The sequence below is a fragment of the Schistocerca gregaria genome, chromosome 6, assembly GCF_023897955.1.
Source record: "Schistocerca gregaria isolate iqSchGreg1 chromosome 6, iqSchGreg1.2, whole genome shotgun sequence".
Classification (NCBI taxonomy): domain Eukaryota; kingdom Metazoa; phylum Arthropoda; class Insecta; order Orthoptera; family Acrididae; genus Schistocerca; species Schistocerca gregaria.
The window spans coordinates 145,597,575-145,620,520 of NC_064925.1; the positions used below are offsets into that span (position 1 = coordinate 145,597,575).

Genomic DNA, 22,946 nt, shown 5'->3' on the forward strand with positions numbered 1-22,946 from the left:
TTTTGACTACTAATCGCAGATGCTGTCTCTAGACTACAGGTGCAACAGGAGTGCTTCTATGAACTGAAACGGCACACCTTACCATCACCTCTAGATGTCCAAGGAGTCTCCAGACAAGTCTTCGGCCTGGAATCTCGTGGACGGGAGTAGAATTATCTTCAGCAATGAGTCCCTTTCGGAACTGAGCCCCGGTAGCTAGCGAATACGTGTCTGGGGCAGTGAGGTACCAGCTTGACTGTCGCCCACTCAAATGTTTCCGGAGTGACGGTCCGGGCTGTCATTTCAGTTCATAGCAGCACCCGTTTGGTTGTCATCCGAGGCACCCTTACAGCACAGCGATACATCGACGACATTCTATGCCACGCTCTGTTGTCCATCATGCCAAACCATCCTGGGCTTGGATCTCAGAAAGACAATGCCCGCCCACAGAAGGCTTGAGTTTCTGCTGATTGTCTTCGTCCTGTTTTGGCCAGCAAGGTTGCCGGATCTCTCCCAAAATGGAAACGTTTGGAGCATTATGGGCAGGACCCTCCAACCAGCTCGGGATTCTGACGACGTAAGCGCCAGTTGTACAGAATTTGGCACGATATTCCTCAGGAGGACATCCAACAATTCTATAAATCAATGTCAATCCGAATAACAGCTTGCATAATGGCCGAACGTGGCCCAAGGCGTTGTTGACTTGCTCAGCTTATGAAGATCTTTCCGTTGAATAACTGATCCGAATTTTTCTGAAATTGTTAGCATTTCTTTGTCTGCAAATGTACATTTTCCGCAGTTCGTGGTCTTGCGGCAGCGTTCTCGCTCCCCGAGCACAGGGTCTCGGGTTCGATTCATCAATCATCCCCATTACGGACGGAGGGAGGCAATGGCAAACCACCTCCACTTGGACCGTGCCTAGTACGGCAGTGCGGATCTCCCGCATCGTCCCCTACGCTCTTCGTAGTATGGGACCTCATCAACATATACTTCACATCTACCGATTCCTGTCCTGTACGGTAGTTCCTCTGTGGTGGTTATCTTTTTTTTTCTTTTTTTTAAGTTTACGTGGAAGTGGTGGTACTATATGTTAAGAAAAAAATGGAACTAATTTGACGCATTCTAACATTATATTCGCATGGAACAAAAGTTTTCACCCCTCGAGGTCTGCTGTAGCTCGCCCCTCTGTTGCCCTTACGGGCAGGGCATCACTTATTTTACCAGAAGAGTGGCCGGCAGTGGCTACACCGGACAGTCGGAAAGAATAGAAATATAGCATAAGCGTACTATTCGTTGCTTTATTTATTCTTGGACAGTCAAAAATAATCGAGAAATCGACGTAAGTTACATTCATCAGGCATCTTTGCAGCTCAGACTAAGAGAAAAAGGGATATATTTGAAGGTTGGTGCACCTACCTTAGGCTCTTCGGACACTGCCTTGATTGCAACTCAAAAGGACGAAGAAGGAAGAGAATCTAAAAATGGCTACAGAGAAGACACAGCTGGTTTCAAGAAAAGAATGAAAAACACACAAACCTTCATAGTCTTAGTCCAAGCATCAGCATATGACTGAAATAACGAAAAAATGAGGAAAACAAGTTCGTCCCATAATTTCTCATGAAACGTGTGTTAAATCATGAAATGGATCACGAAACGTACTCCTTTCAAACTTTATAACACCTGTTAGTTCCCGAGTGGATTAATGTGTTTAATTGATCTTCGTCAAACCCCGAAGGTCTTCCCGAAAGTGGAGAGTCTCTGATGTCAAAACGATTCTCCTTAAAACGAGAAAACCATTTTCTTGCCCTGCTCTGTCCAATGGCATTATCGTCATGCACAGCACAAATGTTTCTGGCTGTTTCCTCTACTGTCATCCTCTACTGAACTCCAACGGAAGAATATGTCGGACATGTTCCGATTTCTCCACTCGGCACTTCGTTCTCTAGTGTCAGCATATCCACTCTCGATCTCCAAATGACAAAACGACAATATGTAAACTCAAACAGCAGCAGTGAACTACAAATAAATAATGACAATCGATAAATAAACCAATAGAAACACGAATACCAACATACAAAACAAAAATGCAGCCAAGTTATACACCAGCCTAATAGCTGCATGGGCAGCGTCATTGTTGCCCCGCTGAATTTACATGAGTTGTACACACTGAGATGACGATCATCATCGAATAGCGAAGCATACATATACAGATGGTGGTATTATCACCTACACAAGGTATCAGATGACAGTACATTAGTGGAGCTATCATATCCATTCATGAGATAGGTTTCCGATGTGATTATGGCCTCACGACGAGAATTAACAGACTTTGGACGTGGAGCTGGAGCTACAAGCATGGGACATTCCATTTCGTATATAGTTAGGGACTTCAAGATTCCGAGGTCCACAGTGTCAAAAGAGTGCCGCAAGAACCAAATTTCAGGTATTACGTCTTATCACGGACAACGCAGTGGCCGACAGCTTTCACTTAATGACCGAGAGCCGCAGCGTTTGCGTACAGTTTTCAGTGATAACAAACAAGCAAGACTGCTTGAAACAACAGCATAAATCAATATGGGACGTATGAGGAACGTATCTTTTAGGAAAATGTGGAGAAATTTAACGTTAATGGACTACCGCAGCAGACGACCGACGTGAGTGTCTTTGCTAACAGCACGATATCCTCTGCAGCGCCTCTGCTGGGCTCTTGACCATATCGGTTGGACTATAGATGGTTGAAAAACCATTCCCTGGTCACATGAGTCCCGATTTCACTTGGTGAGAATTGATTGGGGGATTTGAGCGTGACGCAGACATCACGAAGCAATGGACCACAGTTGTCAATAAGGCACTGGATGTGGCCGAGCGGTTCTAGGCGCTTCAGTCTCGAACCGCGTAGGTTCGAACCCTGCTTCGTTCATGGATGTGTGTGATGCCCTTAGGTTAGTTAGATTTCAGTTCTAGGGGACTGATGACCTTAGATGTTAAGTCCCATAGAGCTCTGAGCCATTTGAACCATTTGATGGCTCCATAATGGTGTAGGCTGTGTTTACATGGAATGGACTGGTTCCTCTGTTGCTATTAAACCGATAGTTGTATAAGAATGCTCATGTTCGGCTACTTGAAAACCATTTCCAGCCATTCATAGACTTCATGTTCACAGACATATTACCGGGCCACAATTGTTCGCTATTGGTTCGAAGAACATTCTGGACAATTCGAGCGAATGATTTGGCCACCCTGATTGCGAGACAAGAATCCCATCGAAAATTTATGGTACGTAATCTAGAACTCAGTTCATGCACAAAATCCCCCACTGACAAATATGGACGGCTCTACAGGGTGAAAATTATTTAAACCGACAAACTCTGGGACGTTGTAGCGGACATCAAAACAAATATTTTTTCCCTAATGTCATATTTTCCTATGAGGATTATTTAAACCTGTGGAGGTCGTATTACGCTCTTCAGTTGTAGGCAACTGCTGTCCAACTGTGCAGTAGTGCATTGTCTCTGTTTACTAATGTAGTTATACATCTGGAGTGAGTACACTGATATGGTTGGTGCGTACTACGTAGCGCACCACAACGGACGAGCTGCACAGCGGGTTTACAACAATATCCGAATCGCCGTATCCCGCATCATACGACCTTTGCTGCTGTGTACCAACGTCTGCTTGAGACCGGGTCATTTTGCAGATTACCTGGACAGGGACGCTGTCGCACGGTAAGAACGCTGCAAGTTGAGGAAGCTGTCTTGCAGCATGTGCAGCGGGATCTTTCAATGAGCACTCGTGCAATTGCACGTAACATGGGGACGAATCAGATGAATGTAAGAACAGTCCTTCGAGAGCTTCTGTGTGGGCTCTAATCTCTTTGATTTTATCCTCATGGTCTCTTCATTTCACTTAAAGCGTGTCTACAACCTGGAACCAGTTGATTATCCACCCAGACCACAGTTTTCGCAGTGCTACCTGGAACTGTGTGAAATGCATCCTACATTTCCATCCTCTGTGTTGTTTACCGATGAAGCAACGTTCGGGGGTGATGGAGTCTTCAACATGCACAATTCGCATGTTTGGAGTGAGGATAACCCACATGCCACAGTTACTAGCGCTCATCAAGTGCGGTTCTTCGTTAATGTGTGGGTCGGTGTTGTTGGGGACTGTTTAATTGGGCCGCATCTGCTACCTAGTTGTTGTCTCCTGGTCATAAAAAAATGGAAAAGTGTTTATTGGTTTAATTAATTTACCGCCAGAGAAATCTTCCTCTACCGGTTTAAATACTCCTCAGAGGAAAAAATGACTTTAGGGGAAAATATTTGTTTTGATGTCCCCTACAACCTCCCAGAGTTTGTCGGTTTAAATACGTTTCACCCTATAGAGCCGGCATGGCTCAATACTTCTTCAAACGACTTGCTGTGTCCATGCCACGTGAAGCTGCAGCACTAAGCCGAGCAGGAGGTCCAAAAAAATATTAGGTGGTATACGTGACTTTTGTCACTCAGTGTATATACAGTTGTATACGATTTTACGTGTGGAGCGATTGTCTTATCATTCAATAAATCAAGGCCTTATGTATTTTTCAAAGGTAATGAGCTTTCAAGTCTATGTCTTCCGATCAGGACAGAAAAAAACATTTGAAAAAAATCAATGCCATAACCACCAAAAACCACTGATAATAAATCTTTCTTAGGTAGCACAAAAGTATCTACAGCAGCCTGTATGGTAACGTCCCTACTGTGGCGTGACACAATACGTACATCTACATCTACACCTACATCCATACTCCGCAAGTCACCTGACGGTGTGTGGCGGAGGGTACCCTTAGTACCTCTATCGGTTCTCACTTCTATTCCAGTCTCGTATTGTTCGTGGAAAGAAGGATTGTCGGTATGCTTCTGTGTGGGCTCTAATCTCTCTGATTTTATCCTCATGGTCTCTTCGCGAGATATACGTAGGAGGGAGCAATATACTGCTTGACTCTTCGGTGATGGTATATTCTCGAAACTTTAACAGCAGTCCGTACCGAGCTAATGAGCGTCTCTCCTGCAGAGTCTTCCACTGGAGTTTATCTATCATCTCCGTAACGCTTTCGCGATTACTAAATGATCCTGTAACGAAGCGCGCTGCTCTCCGTTGGATCTTTTCTATCTCTTCTATCAACCCTATCTGGTACGGATCCCACACTGTTGAGCTGTATTCAAGCAGTGGGCGAACAAGCGTACTGTAACCTACTTCCTTTGTAGACTTCTTAAAGTAAGGTTACACATGTCGCACGCTAAGATCATTTCGCAAGAAGAATGGTGCATTGTCAGAGGAGAGTTAACGTTCCAGGTGTCCTGTACAACGTAGGCACAGTTCTGCTGAGGTATGAGTAACAGTTGTGTTACAGTGCGCTTGTGAAATTGCTGGGCAACTACATAGTACAAAGACGAAATACGCTCGGCAATAAGATTATTGTGAGGAAAACGTGTAAACTGCCAGCAGATTTTCGGTGAAACTCTGCACATATATGGACCAAACGCGATGTCATGGCCAACCATAGTGAAATGCTACCAACGACTTCATCAAGGCCGCAAGGACGTTAGTAATGCTCATCTGGATGTTCAGACCGTGCACCATGCGATGTCCATCTTCTCGGCAATGCGAATGAACATCTGCGGCCAAAGAGCTTGTCCTACGACGATGACGGTCACAGAGAGATTCTCGAATGGCTCCGTGAGCAAGGGCCGAATTTCTGTTGTCGGGGAATTTAAGGGTTGTTACTACAATCCGAGCGCTGTTTACAGAGACTTGGTAACGAAGTTGAAAAATGGTGTTTCGTGTGTGTTTAACTTTACAGTATAGTGCAACGTTCAATAAAAGTTGATTGGTCTACCATAGAAATGTGTAACTCTGTTTATGAAGTCTCTCGAATGGAAACCTCCGAGCCAGGTGCCGGATGGTTAGCATACTGGATTCGCACTCGGGAGGATGAGGGTTCCAATCCTCATCTACATTTATGTTCTCCGTGATTTTGACAAATGCTGGGATGCTTCCTTGGAAAAGAGGATTTTCAGACAGGATTTCCTTCCCTTCGCTTTTGGAATCTAATCTTCTACTTCGTTCCTAACGACAGTGCTATGAACGGGGCGTTAAATTATTACCTTCCTTCCTTGCCTTTTCTTCGCACAAAAGAAATCCTATATCAGTGCATTTCTCTATTGATGACAATGATGCAGCATCGTTTATATTTTCTCTAGGGTGTGCTCATATGGAAGCAATCTAGATTTGCTTGTAAAACAATAAACTGGTAGCCAAGACCGCAGGAATTCTTTTTATTCCATGATTATCGGTTTCGGCGAAACTAAAGCCGGTAATCATGGAATGAAAAGAATTCCTGCGATCTTGGCTACCAGTTTATTGTTTTACAAGTTTATATTTTCGTCGTAACGTACAAATACTCTACCTGAAAGGTTATCCACAGTTATTGGAGTATGAGGCAAAACGATAATTGAGTCTCTAATGGTTCCACAACTTTTTCTTCAATTTAGCGGAAATACTATATTTGTAAGCAGTTTTCACAAATAACTGGAGACAATGTTTCTTCACCTCCCCTGTGGCATCTGTGAAACAGAGCACAATGGTTGGTGATTTTGGGGGTACCCCAAGGAAGTGTAATAGGACCGTTACTGCTTAACGTGTATGTAAATGGTATGTAAATGACGCAGTAGAACACATCGGACGTTCTTTAAGGTTGTTCGCAGATGATGTGGTCGTTTATAAGAAAGTAGCAATGTCAGAAGACAGTAACGATTTGCAGAAGGTCCCACAGAGGATTGATCAGTGGTGCAGTGATTGAACGTAAATAAATGTAGGATACCGCGCATCCATAGGAAAAGAGATCCACTACAGCAGGACCACACAGTTGATGATAAATTGCTGGAAACAGGAAACACGGCCAAATATTTAGGAGTCTCGATCCGGAGTGACTAAGTGAAATGATCACAGAAAACAAGTAGTCGAAAGAGCAAAGGCGAGACCGAGCTTCATAGGAGAAATGTCCATGAAACCTAATTCATACACTAAAGAAGTGGCTTATAATTCGCTTGTTCGGCTGATTATTGAGTGTTGTTCATCAGCCTGCGATCCTTACCAGATAACACTGACAGAAGGGATAGAGAACGATCTTCACAGGATCGTTTTGTCGGCGCGAGATCGTTACAGAGGTGCTCAACAAACTCCATCGGCAGACGCCATAAGAGAGGCCTCGAGCATCACGGGGAGATTTGCTACGTCAATTTCGAGAGAGTACTTTCCGGGAATAGTCGGACAGCATATTACTTCCTCCCTCATACGACTCGCGTAATGATCACAAAGAGAATATTCGAGAAATTAGAGCCAATACAGAGGCTTACCGACTGTCAGTCTGTCCCCGTACCATTTGATAGTGGAACCAGGGAAGGGGGAGGGGGGGGGGGGGGAATCAGAAGTAGCCTCCGTTACACACCGCCACGTGGCTTTCAGAGTTCTGATGTAGATTAAGATGTAGCTCAGTGCTGACTGATTTGTCTAGGAATCCTGCGTATTCGGTTATCTAGACAAACAAATAGCTCGTATTAATGAGTTTTATACCAAAAGACGATTACAATACTTAATTTTGATACCCATCACAAGCAAAGGGCGACATACAAAATAACCAGTCTTCTTCAGAATAGACAACCACAAATCTGTGCTACACAGACCTTCCTAACGAAGTAGCTAACGTTGACGCTGCTATCTACTGTGAGTCCAAAAAGTGTTCGTCTAGTTCTAATTTCTTTAAAAACTAAGTATATGTCACGTGAAAGAAAGGGAACATAAAATGTGAACATCCAGTCATACGCAACGAACCTCGATAAGTCATTTTTATTGATGTACAGGAAATAAATAACATCCATAGTTCCAGAATGAGATTTTCACTCTGCAGCGGAGTGTGCGCTGATATGAAACTTCCTGGCAGATTAAAACTATGTGCCCGACCGAGACTCGAACTCGGGACCTTTGCCTTTCGCCGGCAAGTGCTCTACCATCTGAGCTACCGAAGCACGACTCACGGCCGGTACTCACAGCTTTACTTCTGCCAGTACCTCGTCTCCCAGCTTCCAAACTTTACAGAAGCTCTCCTGCGAAACTTGCAGAACTAACACTCCTGAAAGAAAGGATATTGCGGAGACATGGCTTAGCCACAGCCTGGGGGATGTTTCCAGAATGAGATTTTCACTCTGCAGCGGAGTGTGCGCTGATATGAAACTTCCTGGCAGATTAAAACTGTGTGCCCGACGGAGACTCGAACTCGGGAACTTTGCATTTCGCGGGCAAGTGCTCTACCAACTGAGCTACCGAAGCACGACTCACGCCCGGAAGGTAGGAGACGAGGTACTGGTAGAAGTAAAGCTGTGAGTACCGGGCGTGAGTCGTGCTTCGGTAGCTCAGTTGATAGAGCACTTGCCAGCGAAATGCAAAGGTCCCGATTTCGAGTCTCGGTCGGGCACACAGTTTTAATCTGCCGGGAAGTTTTAACATCCATAGTGATAACAAATTTGACAAAGTGGATTCATTCAAACGCTATTGCAAAAAGTATTCGTCCACTCATATTTTTTATTTAGAATCTGAAAATATGATTTCAGTTACAAAAATTAATATTTGGTTGGGTTTCCCTTTGCAACTATTACTTCTTGTAATCGTCTGGCCATCAATTTGACGAAGTTTGCCGTCAGAGAGGCCTGAATTTTATCCCATTCGTCTTGAAGTGCTTGTCTTAGGTCTCTCTTGTTAAAAATGTATCTTCTCCTGATGCTATCTTCCAGTACCTTCCAACGGTGTTCAACAGGATTAATGTCTGGGTTCTGTGGAGGGGTGCTAAGTTGTTTTGGTGTATTGTACAAGACCAACAGCCTTGTATTTAGAGCCGTATGCTTCGGGTCGTTATCTTGTTGAAAAATGTAATTTCCTTGCAGAACTAATTTTTCGTCGCTAGGATTCAGATCGTCGTTTGGAATGTTGATGTACATATGGTGATCCATTGAGCCTTCTCTGAAATGTAATTTCCAACACCTGGAGCATCATAGGGAGCCATCACTGTGATAACTGTTGGCACAAGATTGCGTGTTAACATCTCCGCATTCTTCTTACGCCACACTATTCACCTGCCATTCGACCAGGATACGTTATATTTACCCTCATCAAACTACGTTACTCCATTCCAGAAGTATTAATTTTTTAATCTATGTTCCATCTCAAAATGAACATGTTTCTTTCGATTCTGTTCACTGAGCCAAAATTTCTTGGGCGCTACCCGGCAATGATACGTTTTGAATGTATTTATGATTGTGTTGGCACATACCTTCTTTCCCCTAGACTTTAACTCACCAGCCAACTTAGATTTCTTCTTCATTTCCCTCACGATAAATCTCACGTCAGCATGAGTCGAAGGGTGAGGGCATCCGGTACGTGGTTGGTTTCATTATGATTATGTTGCGCAAAATCGACCTGAACCGTCTATCTAGGTCTACCGACTACTTTATCAATCTCGTAAGAAGATCTGCACTCTTTATATAAGCGTAGAATAAGTTTCCTTTTGATCAGCGTCGTCACACTACGCTTAAGGCCCATGGCGCTAATTGCACTGTATCGGCGCCGTTCAGAACCACAATAGGCGATAGACTGGGGCAGCGCACGGTTGACTGTAGTGTGTGCCGTGGGTCTGTGTTATACACTACCGACCATTAAAATTGCTACACCAAGAAGGAATGCAGATGATAAACGGGTATTCATTGGACAATATATTACACTAGAACTGATATATGACTACATTTTCACACAGAACAACCACCTCTGACCGTAATAACGGCCCTGATACGCCTGGGCATTGAGTCAAACATAGCTTGGATGACGTGTGCAGGTACAGCTGCCCATGCAGCTTCAACACGATACCACAGTTCATCAAGAGTAGTGACTGGCATATTGCGACGAGCCAGTTGCTCGGCCACCATTAATCAGACGTTTTCAATTGGTGAGAGATCTGGAGAATGGCTGGCCAGGGCAGCAGTCGAACACTTTCTGTATCCAGAAAGGTCCATACAGGAACTGCAATATGTGGTCGTGCATTATCCTGCTGAAATGTAGGGATCGAATGAAGGGTAGAGCCACGGGTCGTAACACATCTGAAATGTAACTTCCACTGTTCAAAGTGCCAAACTGCCGTCAGTGCGAATACGAGTTGACCGAGACGTGTAACCAATGACACCCCATACCATCACGCCGGGTGATACGCCAGTATGGCAATGACGAATACACGCTTCATCGCGATGTCGCCAAAGACGGATGCGACCATCATGATGCTGTAAACAGAGCCTGGATTCATCCGAAAAAATTACGTTTTCCTATTCGTGCACCCAGGTTCCTCGTTGAGTACACCATCGCAGGCAATCCTGTCTGTGACGCTGCGTCAAGGATAACCGCAGGCCATCGTCTCCGAGCTGATAGTCCATGCTGCTGCAAACGTCGTCGAACTGTTCGTGTAGATGGTTATTGTCTTGCAAACGTCCACATCTGTTGACTCAGGGATCGAGACGTGGCTGCACGATCCGTTATATCCATGCGGATAAGATGCCTTTCATCTCGACTACTAGTGATACGAGGCCGTTTGGATCCAGCACGGCGTACCGTATTACCCCCCCCTGCTAACAGTTATTGGATCTCGACCAACGCGAGCGGCAATGTCGCGATACGATAAACCGCAATCTCGATAGGCTACAATCCGACCTTTATCAAAGTCGGAAACGTGATGGTAGGCATTTCTCCTCCTTACACGAGGCATCACAACAACGTTTCACCGGGCAACGCCGGTCAACTGCTGTTTGTGTATGAGAAACCGGTTGGAAACTTTCCTCATGTCATCACGTTGTAGGTGTCGACACCGGCGCCAACCTTGTGTGAATGCTCTGAGAAGCTACTCATTTGCATATGACAGCATCTTCTGCCTGTCGGTTAAATTTCGCGTCTGTAGCACGTCATCTTCGTGGTGTAGAAATGTTATTGGCCAGTAGTGTAGTTTAATCACTGCGCGCTCAATTTCGACATGTTCAAATGGTAGACGAATAGTTTATGAACTAGCTCTTGTATTAAAGTTTTTATTTCATTAACCTTTCTGTCGATTTGGATACATTTCTTTCCTTGGTTTTCAACAAACATGGCTTACCGAGGTACTTCTTAGATAAATGTCTCTTTAGATTTTGTATACATTTCTTTTCATGTTACATCGACTTTGTTTTCTAACAGATATGCAGATGTACGAATGCTTTTTGAAGTCACTGTAAGTGGGCTCCCACCAGTCGGGCACGGCGCTTTTGTCGTCTTCACGTAGAGGCCGCTGCTATCGCGTTGTCGTCCTGGTGGCAGCACGGCGTGCAATTGGCTGACTTCTTCTCACAGCCTTCTCTTTCCTGTAGTTCGCGACTGGCGTGCCGGCGATGACGTTACGCCGTAACACAGACATTTCACGACGTATGTTGATATTTATAGAACAAGCTACTGTGCGGTAAGGCAGCTGGTGTGACATTAAGCAGACGCTGTCGATAAAACTGATACACAAAAGTAATATATTGGCCAAAGCGTGGGAGTCTAGTAAATCAAGTGTTACCAAATTTAAAGAAAGACGTGAAAATTGTGGACGCCAGTCGCGATGACGTTACGACGTAACACAGACATTTGGCGACGTATGTTTATATTTATAGAACAAGCTACTGTGCGGTAAGGCAGCTGGTGTGACATTAAGCAGACGCTGTCGATAAAACTGATACACAAAAGTAATATATTGGCCAAAGCGTGGGAGCCTAATGAAGCAAGTGTTACCAAATTTAAAGAAAGACGTGGAAATTGTGCACGAATACTTTTATTTTATGTGACGATTTTATGCAGCCGGCCGGAGTGGCCGTGCGGTTGTTGGCGCTACAGTCTGGAACCGTGAGACCGCTACGGTCGCAGGTTCGAATCCTGCCTCGGGCATGGATGTGTGTGATGTCCTTAGCTTAGTTAGGTTGAAGTAGTTCTAAGTTCTAGGGGACTGATGACCTCAGAAGTTGAGTCCCATAGTGCTCAGAGCCATTTTTGATTTTATGCATTTTTCAGTGTGAATGAATGATGAGTTTGAACCCACAGCCAGATGACGAGCCCTTGAATCGCGAAACGCATAGCTGTGAATAACATTTGTCTGTTGCACGATAAGTAACAATATCCATTAATTTCACAAATATTAGCACCGAGCCATAATACGGATCAGATGACCAAAACAGGTGGTTAATAATGGTTAGAGTATTTGAAACTCTTGGCTGTTCTGAAACATGACTTATTTCAAATACTTAAAAGTTGTGCGGCACCCACTGCATAAAGGATGTAGAACAAATAACTGAAGTTATAACAGCATGTGGGGTCCCGCCCACTCGTCTCTTATAGGGTGCCTGAAGGATACTGCTTTTTCGGATAGTCATACAATAATTCAAGCAAATCACATTAGTGGTTTTTATTACAATAAAGTATACTGACAATAATTCTTCATGATTTCCCGGCGATCTGTTGACATCTTGGATATTCGGGAATCCAGCCGGATGTTCGCGTCGTTCTCGCACGATATTTCAACAGCGTGCCTCGCTGTCTTCTTCAGGTGCTACCTGAGACTGGTCCTTGGGTCGATCGAGTCCAGTATTTATGCCTGGGAGGAGCTGGGCGTTCCCTAATCGGTCCGCGCCGAGTCAAGTGTTCCATCTGTGGTCCGCGCCCGCCAGACTTGGCTTCAAGGATCCCTCCAGTCGCGGATGTTCCGACTGCCGTCGGCGCCGGTTTTGGCCGTCCTCAGCGGTTGTGGTTGTCATTTGAGGTGTGTCAGACCCCCTCTGAGATGTTGGGTACTCTATCTCATGACTGTTACTACGGTTTCCACTTCTGTTGCGTGCTGGGCGCTCCCTAATCGGTCCGCGCCGCGTCGTGTGTTCCGTCAGATGGAAGACAGCGAGGCACGCTGTTGAAATATCGTGCGAGAACGACGCGAACATCCGGATGGATTCCCGAATATCCAAGATGCAAACTGACAATACTTGACTTACAAGTACGTGTCGCAAGCATTGGCGACATGCAGAGTCATTCTCAGTACACAATGTCCATACTGAGCCATGCACGGCTCGTGTTCATGCCATTTATTGTACGTCATCTTCAATTACTGTAATGCCGCCTCGTTTCCTTATTCCATTTACTGGCGTCACTTACTTCCTGCCTTACTTGCCCGTGAGCAGCAGCAGCAGCGAGTATCTATAAGTGCACTGTCGTACCATCTCTGGAGCGACCGATAATATTCCCGGATTGTCGTGTGTCTAGCAGTGTGTTGGAGACGGACCAGCAGGCCAGTCGGGATGCAGCAGCAGTGAAGTCGGGGACGGAGCGCCGGTGAGACGGAGCGCTGGCGACACACGTGAACTGTCTGACGGAAGGAGACTGGAGCGGGACGACCGTTGGTTGGTCGTTCAGTTTGTTGCCTCATCGGCCGACGTATATTTGGCCTGGGCAGTCGGTCGATTGGGTGGAGCGGCAAGGAAGTCTCCGTCACGCGTACTCTGGCCGGGGCCGCAGGCGGCGTGCACGCGCGGTTGCAGTGTGGGGTGCTGCTTGCGAGTACTACGAAGCTCGTTGCCCACCGATCTCGGACATGAAAGTTGAGTCCTCACCTAACTTACAATCGAGTTTCAACTGTTTGTATTTCTTCGTTTGATCCTGCTTGTCGCTTTTCAGACATTCCCGCGAGCAACAACGTGTGTGTATTCAAGTAAGCCGTCTTCCCGTGGAGTTTAACTTAATTTATTCGCTGTTATTGACCAGCGGTATTTGCTGCCTTGTGGCCGTTGACGTTCCGGTTACCTGCCCTGATCGTTGACGTAATTTTTGGTAGTGTATTTTCCTCATCGTGTTGTTGCTGTCCAGCGCGGCAGCTGAGGTATTGGTCGTTATGGGCACCAACATACTGTGTGTCGGTGTATAGAAATCTTGTGGTCGTTTTACTGGTTGCATGGAGCGGAACTGATTTTGTTGATGGGTCGGTCGGCTGTCTGTCGGTTGGGTTGCCTTCAAATTAAGAAGTCGTTGGAAAGGCCGCCTGTCTCACCTAAATGGGCGTTAGAATCCCAGGCTTAACCTCGGAAACTCTTGAGCGCCGTTCCTTCTACGTTACATAGTAATTTCCCTGTTTGGGTTTTAGTTACTTGGTTGATGTCTGGCCTTCAGCCTAGTATCAATATCTCTTGAATTAATGTTCTTGTCTTGCCATTAAGACAAGAGATTTTTATTCTTTTATATGGGGAATTCAGCTGAATTTTACGTGAGATGTTTAAGACAAGGCCTTCTGCTTTTTAAATTGAAACTCTTCTTTCTACGGCTTAAGCTGTTAAATTATTTGCTGATGTGCGACCCTTAGCCGAATTTTAATGTCTCTTAAATTAATGTTCTTGTCTTGCCCTTGAAGCATAATATTGTTATGCTTCTGTATGTGGCCTTCAGCCGAATTTTGCATGAAATATTTTAAGATAAGGCCTTCTGCCTTTTGATTGGAGCTCTCTTATTGCTTAATATGTGGCCCCCAACCAAGTTCGATTAAAATTAAATTGCTAAGGCCTTCAGCCTGTTTAGATAGAAGATTTAGAAATATTTTTGGGTGAAACCTCCAGAAGAACCTTGTATTTCAGTTTCTTGCTTGTTGTTGTTGTTGTGGTCTTCACTCCTGAAGCTGGTTTGATGCAGCTCTCCATGCTACTCTATCCTGTGCAAGCTTCTTCATCTCCCAGTACCTACTGCAACCTACATCCTTCTGAATCTGCTTAGTGTAGTCATCTCTTGGTCTCCCTCTACGATTTTTACCCTCCACGCTGCCCTCCAATACTAAATTGGTGATCCCTTGATGCCTCAGAACATGTCCTACCAACCGATCCCTTCTTCTGGTAAAGTTGTGCCACAAACTTCTCTTCTCCCCAATCCGATTCAATACCTCCTCATTAGTTATGTGATCTACCCATCTAATCTTCAGCATTCTTCTGTAGCACCACATTTCGAAAGCTTCTATGCTCTTCTTGTCCAAACTATTTATCGTCCATGATTCACTTCCATACATGGCTACACTCCATACAAATACTTTCAGAAATGACTTCCTGACACTTAAATCTATACTCGATGTTAAAAAACTTCTCTTCTTCAGAAACGCTTTTCTTGCCATTGCCAGTCTACATTTTATATCCTCTCTACTTCGACCATCATCAGTTATTTGCTCCCCAAATAGCAAAACTCCTTTACTACTTAAAGTGTCTCACTTCCTAATCTAATTCCCTCAGCATCACCCGACTTAATTCGACTACATTCCATTATTCTCATTTTGCTTTTGTTGATGGTCATCTTGTATCCTCCTTTCAAGACACTATCCATTCCGTTCAACTGCTCTTCCAAGTCCTTTGCTGTCTCTGACAGAATTACGATGTCATCGGCGAACCTCAAAGTTTTTATTTCTTCTCCATGGACTTTAATACCTACACCGAATTTTTCTTTTGTTTCCTTCACTGGTTGCTTAATATACAGATTGAATAACATCGGGGAGAGGCTAAAACCCTGTCTCACTCCCTTCCCAACCACTGCTTCCCTTTCATGCCTCTCGACTCTTATAACTGCCATCTGGTTTCTGTACAAATTGTAAATAGCCTTTCTCTCCCTGTGTTTTACCCCTGCCACCTTCAGAATTCGAAAGAAAGTATTCCAGTCAACATTGTCAAAAGCTTTCTCTAAGTCTACAAATGCTAGAAACGTAGGTTTGCCCTTCCTTAATCTAGCTTTTAAGATAAGTCGTAGGGTCAGTATTGCCTCACGTGTTCCAACATTTCTACGGAATCTTCCCCGAGGTCGGCTTCTACTAGTTTTTCCATTCGTCTGTAAAGAACTCGCGTTAGTATTTTGCAGCTGTGACTTATTAAACTGATAGTTTGGTAATTTTCACATCTGTCAACACCTGCTTTCTTTGGGATTGGAATTATTACATTCTTCTTGAAGTCTGAGGGTATTTCGTCTGTCTCATACATCTTGCTCACCAGATGGTAGAGTTTTGTCAGGACTGGCTCTCCCAAGGCCGTCAGTATTTCCATTGGAATGTTGTCGACTCCGGTGGCCTTGTTTCGACTCAGGTCTTTCAGTGCTCTGTCAAACTCTTCACGCAGTATCGTATCTCCCATTTCATCTTCATCTACATCCTCTTCCATATCCATAATATTGTCCTCAAGTACATCGCCCTTGTGTAGACCCTCTATATACTCCTTCCACCTTTCTGCTTTCTCTTCTTTGGTTAGAACTGGGTTTCCATCTGAGTTTCTTGCTTAGGCCTTGGATTTTGAGTGTGGCGTTCAGCCGATCTAAAGTTAATCAAAGGAGGTCGATTAAAGTTTTGGGTGTTTTGTATCCGTGTAACTGTGTGTTGATAAATAAAGTTTGTATGTTGAGTGCAACTGACAGCAACTTATTTTGGCCCCTTTCCGCAACCTAATCCGCTGTGTCCTGCTAGCCCAGGCACTTCACATACAAGCAATTAATATTAGGCACAAGTCTCAATGTAACAGTTAGGATGACAGGCCTTCTAGTGTGCATCTGCAACTCTCAGGCCGAGGTTGCCAGGAGCTGCTCTTACATTCTCTTCTTGTAGAGGCCACTCCTGTCGTGGTGACTTGTCAGCGTGATATTGGCTGACGTCGCCTCACAGCGCTCTCTGTACTTGAGCTTCAACATCTTCTTGTCGGCGCAGCTAGTTGCGCCGGAACAATAAACATTTCATTGCAACACTTTTTGTTCTGATGGTAATCTGCAAACTATGTTGTTTAAAACCAATAGTCTGTCGACTGCTTATACTGAGCGAGGTGGCACACTGGTTAGCACACTGAGGTCGCATTCGGGAGGATGACGGTTCAAAACCGCGTCCGGCCATCCTGATTTAGGTTCTCCGTGATTTTCCTAAATCTCTTCAGGTAAATGGCGGGATGGGTCTTTTGAAAGGGCACGACCTATTTCCTTTCCCATCCTCCACTAATCCGAGATTGTGCTCCGTCTCTAATAACGTGTCCGCAGCACATGCTCTCGCGGTAGCGTTCTCGCTTCCCGAGCACGGGGTCCCAGGATCGATTGCCGGCGGGGTCAGGAATTTTCACCTGCCTCGTGATGACTGGGTGTTTGTGTTGTCCTTCTCATTTCATCATCATTCATCATAGTGGCTAGAACGGGCTGAGAAAAGGTTGGGAATTTGTATAGGCGGTGATAACCGCGCAGTTGAGTACCCCACAAACCAAACATCATCATCTCTAATGACGTCGTTGGACGCGGGACGTTAAACTCAAATCTCGTCCTCCTCCTCGACTGCTTTTCCACTCGTTGTTCACTTCAGTTTCCATTATCTTGAGAAAATGAATCGCAAACACAACTGAACGGCTGCAGAGAACATTTTAGGGCACGAGTACATTTCCAGGAATATTCGGCAGAATCCATTACAAGTAATCACTAGAATTACGTAGGAAGACATTCGTGCATAGTAACGTAGCAGATATCCATTGTGATTCACGTTACAGTCGGATAGCTGTTGTTAGAAGCAAGAGCTACCAAATAGACTCATATAGCGGTTATCGAATTCATTTCCAATCACGGAACTAGTTTCATTCAGTTTGGTCGGCCCTTTTCATCCCCAGTCAATACCGATAATGGACCACGGCGCAAGCTGCCTTGCTCCAGTGAGCGCCAAAAGCACACTGGTTTCTGTATTTACGGAAAAAGGGGGGATATCAACCACAGCCGCAGGCTATTGTACTGCTTGACATCTCTGTGGCTGCGCCATCAAAGAGAGCTGTATACTGTATTCTTCCGCCTGGCATATCGGGAAGCCAGTTTATCCGACTGCTGGGGAAGGGCCGAGATGCAGCGTTATACTTCTCTTAAAGAAGGCTGTGTGCTGAATAGCTACCGCACAGGGAAAGTTAATTACCATAATCTTTTTCCTAACAATACGATCCATACATATGCTTAGAGCTGCTGGATTTAGATTGCGACAAAGATTCGCACTACCTTCATGTGTGAGTTACTGAATTCATGTAAATACTTAGATTCAAAAAATAAGTAAAAGGGAAGAAACTTAACCTTAAATTACCTAAAGATGAAATATTTTGATTTGTTAAACGTCAATAGTCATCTTGACATTTTATTACTCGGAGAGAAAAAATTGCTAATTAAAGGAAAAGCCGGCCGCCGTGGTCAAGCGGTTCTAGACGTTTCAGTCTGGAACCGCGCATCTGCTACGGTGGCAGGTTCGAATCCTGCCTCGGGCATGGATGTTTATGATGTCCTTAGGTTAGTTAGGTTTAAGTAGGCTTAAGTTCTAGGGGACTGATGACCGTAGATGTTAAGTCCCATAGTGCTCAGAGCCATTTGAACCAAAGGAAAAGTTATTGTTGAATTCGTACAACTAAGGAGAAATGTCCCGTTGAAGCACACAAACAGGACGCGCTGAGTGGATACGTACTAAAGCAGTCCTAACTTACCTCCATGACTCTTCTGATTAGCCCAACCTACCACTGTTACTAAGGCTGCTGAATTAGTTAAAATAATTTTACAAAATTAGTTGAAGGAACGCACGTTTTCTCTAACTGTAACTGTAACTGTAACTGGTAGGCCGTGAAGGCCCTAAAGTACCGACCGGCAACCGTGTCATCCTCAGCTGATGGGCGTCACTGGATGCGGTTATTGAGGGGCGAGTGGTCAGCACACCGCGCTCCCGGCCGTATGTCAGTTTCCGAGACGGGAGCCGCTACTTCCCAGTCAAGTAGCTCCTCAGTTTGCCTCACAGGGGCTGAGTGCACCCCGCTTGCCAACAGCGCTCGGCGGACCGGATGGTGGCCCATCGAAGTGCTAGCCCAGCCCTACAGCGCTTAACTTCAGTGATCTGACGGGAACTGGTGCTACCACAACGGTAAGGCCGTTGGCAAATGGTGAACATTAGGGAACAACCACCCCACACTATCTATAACGCTGCGACAGGAGCAGTTCACTATGCTGTCACACGTATGTAATACCATAGTACACAACACCTTCCCGGCCAATTTTAACTTGAAATATCACGCTCCTTTCACACGCACAATGATTCCAATTAAACTACTGAAATCGTCTTGTGGCCCTCTTATAAGTGAACAGAATGAGCAGGCCAACACACAGTCACTCGCACTCACTCTTACAAAACAGTATGTACAAATATACACAGACATCAATGTTGCTTACTGAGAAGTTAAACAGTTTGCTATTTTTGGATATGTGGGCAAATTTCTTAGTTATGTTTGAGGCAACTTCCATTTCTGAAGCATATTGATAGTTTAGTGTTGCTTACGTGTGTGTGTGTGAGTGGTGTGTGTACTTACTTCTCCGAAGTTCGTCAGCTGAATGTATAGCCTTTGTTGTCTAATTTTCACATTCGATGAGGTAGTAACTGATACCTACACCTTTCGGTTAATGTTATCCATATCGTTTAATGATTTTTTCACTTATTACTCTATTACGTGTAACACATTTGGGCTAATGACTACATCAAACAAAGTTCGTCGACAATATACAGCAAGCGTATTGACATTCACTTTCGTTTCTGAAGTTTTAAATTTTGGTCTGATGATGGTAGTCTCCGACACATGAAACGTGAACTAATGTAATTAATTTTTAAATAAATCATTATGGCTTCTAGACTGTAATATTTATAAAGTTCATAATGATCGCAGAATCATACCAGGAATTTCTTTCTTTCATTAATTAAGTCACATATATAATCCGGAATGAAGTACCTGTTGCATGAGCATGCTCATCAACTAGGGCGAATACTTCACATTCAATGCACCATTATTGAAGATACACTAAAGTTCACACTGAACTGAACTACCCACCTCAACAGAGAATGCTCCTATTTATACAGCGCACATACATAATACTTTCTAGCAAAGTCAGACATTCCGTAAGAAAGAGAGTGCTCCTGCTTATGTACGCATAGAATGTTAATATGAAGCCAAACATTCAGTAAGTAAGTTTCACAACGTTCCAGAAATATCATATGTTAAATGATGAATAACAGCAGTAGACGGGAAACGAACCGGTGACCGCAACGTCATCATGCATCAGCAACTAGTAACCACTCCACCCATACTCCCATCCACAATTTAAGAAACCTTCAGCATCGCAGTCCCTCAGGATAACTACTGGCTTTAGGTATAGTTTTTAAGAGTTCCTCCTGTTGTCATAGGTAGCTTCATATATGTTTCTTTCCTAGCATAAGCAACCGTGTGCGGTTATTTTTAGGTTTCATCTCCTATTTAGCTCGTCACTTATTCTGTCCACTCCATATTTTGATACACGTTGATCCACGGTTGGGAATATATGGGCTATTTAGCCCCGACCCATGTATAAACTTTCTCGTGTTCGTATGTGCATGCATATTCAAGTAACTTCCCTTGTCTTGCGCACGTGCATAGGTAGCGGGTCGGGCTTGTAAGTGAGCGACCGTTTGTAGCTGCAGTTTATGGCGGGTCATGGCCCATCGAACATGGGCCGGTGTGAGGTGGAGCGTACACTATTAAGTTGTGGTTTTGACTTTGTACATATGTACTGTTTGTGTTTCCTTTTCTATTTCGTTTATAAATGTATAGCTATGGTGTTCTTTTAGTCATTGACAGAGATCTTCTTATGCACTTGTGGATTTTATTATTGATCTGAAGAAGGTTTAGATATCTACGCCAAACATGGGTTAACACTAGGTGCTTCTTTCGCAATCGAGGCGAGTTTTTAGTTTTTTAATAATTTAACCATCCACAAGTCTTTAAGAAATCGAATTATCACGCGTGAAACTACGTCAGTGGCTCAATTATAAGAAAAGAGTTGTTCCACGCATCTCTAAGTTCATTACGGCACGTCTCCTCAACAATGTGTCGTACAATGAAACAGTTTTGCAGGTACATTAAATTGCACATGTGGATATTGTCAGCAATATGTGCTGCGAACAGAGTTAGTGTTATTAGTAAAGAAGTAATAAATTAAAACGTCATGTCTAATGCTGAAGTTCTACTCCATGAATAATGAAAATATAGTAAGTGACAAAATTTTTGTCCTCCCGTTATTTTGTGTGCGTGTTTTTTTCTGGGGGGGGGGGGGGGGAGCGGGTTCACAGCGAACTTGGCGTGTTGTGTTAATTCTTTAACGTACGATGATCCTCTTAAGGAGCAGATTCTGATAGCATCATAAATTTTTAAATTTATTCAATAATTATACGAAACACTTAAAATCAAATTTTTATGGCCCCTGGAAGCAGTTGCATAATCAAGTTGCTACTGGCATTCGCTGGACCGGAGAGCCGTTTTGGAAGATACAGATAACCGATACTCAACAGCGACCGACGCACATTACATGTTAATGAGTTACTTGTCCAGTAGTGTTCCTACCACCAGCAGACAGCATTGCGGAAAAAATCCATTTTCGTAGCACTACAGTCATGTTATGAAGAAATCAGTACCATCCAAAGAAGAGCTTCTGCGAAGTTTGGAAGGTAGGAGACGAGGTACTGGCAGAATTGAAGCTGTGAGGACGGGGCGTGAGTCGTGCACGGGTAGCTCAGACGGCAGAGCACTTGCCCGCGAAAGGCAAAGGTACCGAGGTTCGAGTCTCGGTCCGGCACACAGATTTAATCTGCCAGTAATTTTCTAAACATTCATGGTGGTGTCTGTTTGTTCTTATATCGTGTCTCCCTTCCACTTTCGCGCAACGACGCTCTGAGCGTGTTTTTAGAGAATTGACTAGTTTGAACCTGGGACCTGTTGCTGGTAAGGAGACGCCAGACCACACATGACATGTAGAATTCAGAAGAGCTCAGTGAGACTAGCGATGATATAACCAGATACTAAATGATCTCAGCGTCAGCTCCACTGCACTCCCTGTAAAAGAATCTTAATACTAACTAAATTTAGTGGAAAGGGTTCAAGGCTTTCCTATTTGTAGTTAGCTGGTAAAATAACTTCGAAAAAGCAGTTAAGTTTACCATTGGAAATTTTATTCTACTCACAAAACATCGTTTATAAATTGCACTGTTGATAAAAGGAAATGTTTTAATACAGGATGGTAAAAACCAACTGCGTTCAACAAAAATGTGAACGAATATTCCCTGAATGGGTTTCCAAGTTCTGCAATAGATCGAAGGATGACCTATGCCAAATCACATCTATAATCTAGGTTTAAATTAAGTTTCACAAAAGAGAAAACTATCAAAATGGTCTACAGTGACCCTCAATTATCTTTAATTACTTATCTAACTTGTCGTAAATTACAGTGGCTGATGTGGCTTCTCAATAACTATATAACAGAAAAATCATCGCGTTTCAGATCTTTACTTCAAGTGGCAAATGTGAACACCATGAATTTTAATTAACGACCGACACTAGTATTACGCAAAAAGGGGGTGTAACAGATGAGACTTCTGCAGTTCTGAGTGAAGCCTTATCCGCTCAAAAATGCGGCATCGCGTGCGTTCATTACCTTGTCGGTGTTTAGGCAGCGTAAGGGCGGCGGCGGGCAGCACAGCTCCGCTCACATCGGCATCTCGGAAGCAACTCTCTCCTTACTACAATTTACCGAAGTTGGTTTAAAAAAAACTATCTGGCTGTGTTTTCATCTGACCAATGAGGGTCTCAATGTTAACCTTAAGCTCCGCCTACAAAAATTCTGTCTATCCAATGAGAAACGTTATACTTTTCGTGGTGGGGCAATGTTTTTAAAGTTTTCAACATAACAGAGACGCTAAAAAGTCTCACGCTAAAAACCTGCAGCTGGTGTGGTCCTTTTAGCGTTATCGTAAGATCTATACTGTTCTTCTGGAG

General features: G+C 44.1%; 1 protein-coding gene and 1 pseudogene across 1 annotated transcript in view; both read right to left on the minus strand.

Annotated features, from left to right (window-relative positions):
- LOC126278471 (G-protein coupled receptor 54-like) overlaps window positions 1-22,946 on the minus strand; it is a 1,326,787-nt gene that overhangs the window by 1,084,660 nt on the left and 219,181 nt on the right. The window lies entirely within an intron of this gene.
- LOC126279151 (5S ribosomal RNA) lies at window positions 18,915-19,032 on the minus strand (annotated as a pseudogene).